We start from the raw sequence: 2,641 nt of genomic DNA, 5'->3' as shown, positions 1-2,641 counted from the left end.
GCGAAGAGGAGGGTACCCCACCGACTAAAGTAGCGTGGAGCTTGGGCTTAGACCCAAGCCAGACGCAGAACAAGGAGTGACACAGCCCAGCGAGAGCCAAACTAGTGTCTCAGGTGGTCGGACATGCATTCCAACCACTATCCCTACTATATATTTGGAACCCTCCCCCCCCCCCCCCCCCCTGAGGAACACACGCTTTGGGCTTTCACCCCAAGCCTCCCTTAGTACCAGGAGTCAGTTTTTGGGACAAGCTCGAAACTTACTAAATATAGAATGGCGCTAGATTGTGAATTTGGACACGGGATGAACACCATTATGTTCAAGCCGACCTCTACATTCCGTAGATATGCCAAATGAGCAAATCTAGACACTTTCCATTATTAGCATTTAGGACCAAAATGAGACTAACACAAAGGGCATGATAATGAGGGTGTTTGGCAAACACAGTAAGCTATCATCCGGCGATATTGAGGGACTAGTCTCAATACGTGAGGGTTCTTGTCACTAGCTAGTGCAAGACAAAACGAGACGGGAACTCCTTACCGGGCTAAGTATGCTTAGCTAATAGCACGTAGGAATTCCGTCCTTATGCTCATCCGGTCTAAGTACACTAGAAATCCCCAGTTAACTCCATTAGCACAAGAGGGGCTATTAAAGGGATCCAACTGTACTGATCTCCTACTGTCATGGCAGTAAGGAAAGAGTGTCCGTAAGGACTGGTCAACAAGTATCTTTCGATACCCGAAGTCACATTTGAGACACTTGTTTTCACATGAAATGCCCCATCAAGTCATTAAAATCAAGAAAAAACCTTGAAGATGTTGGTTTGCACAAGAATTGATATTTCTATCTCTCTCTGTTTTCTAAAATATAGAGATCTCACCACTAAAAACATGAAAAAAACCAAGAAATCTCGCGTCTAGAAAAAATGGAGGTGGGGAGACGTCGGTTTGCATGCGAACCAATCTTTCTACACCTCGCTTGTTCTACGCCTTGGAGTTTGTTCGTAATGGGCACCGACTTAGTGCTGGAAGTACACTGGGGAGGTAGGCGCTCCAAGACACAGCATCACGTCTTGGGGCGTAACAGGTGGCTTCAGCTTGTGCAGTGGAGTCACCTTGGAGGCGAGTGACCCATGAGCAACGCCGGGTCATCGTGCTCGAGTTGGACCGCTTGGCTGCGACGACGTTGAGCTAGATCGACATGGTGTTCGTCTGGCTTGTCATCATTGTGACCGAGTGGAGGAGTGGCAAGGCGAAGCAGGTGGCTTCAAGCTCCGCGGTGGAGTCACCTGGGAGGCGGACGGCCCAAGAGCAGCGCCGGGTGTTCGCGCTCATAGTTTCACTAGTCTCTTCGAGAGTGCGCTCTCAATGTTGTTTTGATCCCTTTGGGATTGGGGTAATGTACATATATGTTTAGCGAACCAATCTTTCTCACCCCTTCAACAAGGAAAAAAAATCAAAAAAATGAGGCAGAGATGGGCAAAATACTAAACAGAAAATGAAATAGAATGCTAGGAGATGTCGGTTCGCACAAGAACCAACATCTCTATCCCTCAGGAGAAAACAAAAGTCGAGAAAAGATAAAACTTCTCATGGAGGAAAGAAGGTGAGGAGATGTTGGTTCACGCATGAATTGACCTTCTCATGGAAGCATACCTTGTTTGAGAAGCGTCATGAAGCATATTGCTAGGTTGAAACTCCTTTCTCTAAACCCTAAACCTTCCTTGCTCAAACGCACTTTTCTCTCACCCTTTGCTGCTCAAACCCTAGGCATAAAACCCTAAAAATCAACGGAAGCGATTGACAGTCGTGGTTATGAGTTTTATTCTCTTTGATGGCGATCAATGGGCACAATCATTCAATGCTTTAGATATTAAGATATGTATAATTGATTGTGAGAGGAATAATATTGTTGAAATGAATGTGGTTATAAATGTGGTTACCATGCACAAACCAACCTTTCCGAGCTTGACTCTCTCTCACTGTCACAAAAGAATGAAACTCTCTTGAAGGGAAGAGAGTATGGAGATGAGAGGGAAAACAAGTAATCAATGCTACAACTTTTGTGATTGATTGGCACTTCTCGCTCATAACCACATTTATTTCAACAATATTATTCCTCTCACAATCAATTATACAATTAATATGGGTGGCTCTTTAAGATTCTTATATCTCTCTAGATTTTAAACGATTGTATATTTTGTTAAAATAATTAACTTGTCCTTTGTAAGGACACAGCTAATTAAAACTCATAATATAGAAGAATATCTTTGTTCTTTCTTGTCAGTTTCTCCCCAAAAGTTTTCTAAGTGCTCGAGCAAGAAGAAGATATGAGAGAAATCTACTTGAAGTTCGATCAAGAGCCTTCAATTGTTTTCTCCAAGAGTGTTATAAGAGAAAGCTTCCTCTGCAGAAGGTTCAAGCTGAAGCCGGGATTAGTTAGTTTAGAGAATGTATGTCGTGATAAGGGTAATCAGATAGAAAAATCCATTCTTCTTGACAGTGGTGTGGGAGAAAATGGGATTCAATGGGATCTTGATAGATGTATAGGTCAGAAGATTCTAGTTACAGGATCTTCGAAGCAAGACGAGGAGAGTGCATCAGTTTCACAGCCAACTTTGCAAAGAGTGAAAAATGAA

At 43.3% G+C, this 2,641-nt stretch overlaps 1 long non-coding RNA gene across 1 annotated transcript; it reads left to right on the top strand.

Moving 5' to 3' along the window:
* Positions 1–1,008: 1,008 nt before the first annotated feature.
* LOC112341115 lies at positions 1,009–1,423 on the top strand. Its single transcript, XR_002990430.1, has 2 exons — positions 1,009–1,046; positions 1,100–1,423. It is a non-coding gene; the product is annotated as an uncharacterized LOC112341115 (long non-coding RNA).
* Positions 1,424–2,641: the final 1,218 nt, after the last annotated feature.

The sequence above is a fragment of the Selaginella moellendorffii genome, unplaced genomic scaffold, assembly GCF_000143415.4.
Source record: "Selaginella moellendorffii unplaced genomic scaffold, v1.0 SELMOscaffold_76, whole genome shotgun sequence".
NCBI classification, from domain to species: domain Eukaryota; kingdom Viridiplantae; phylum Streptophyta; class Lycopodiopsida; order Selaginellales; family Selaginellaceae; genus Selaginella; species Selaginella moellendorffii.
Note: the sequence above shows the minus strand (reverse complement) of the source record. Positions and strands in the feature narration are given on the sequence as shown.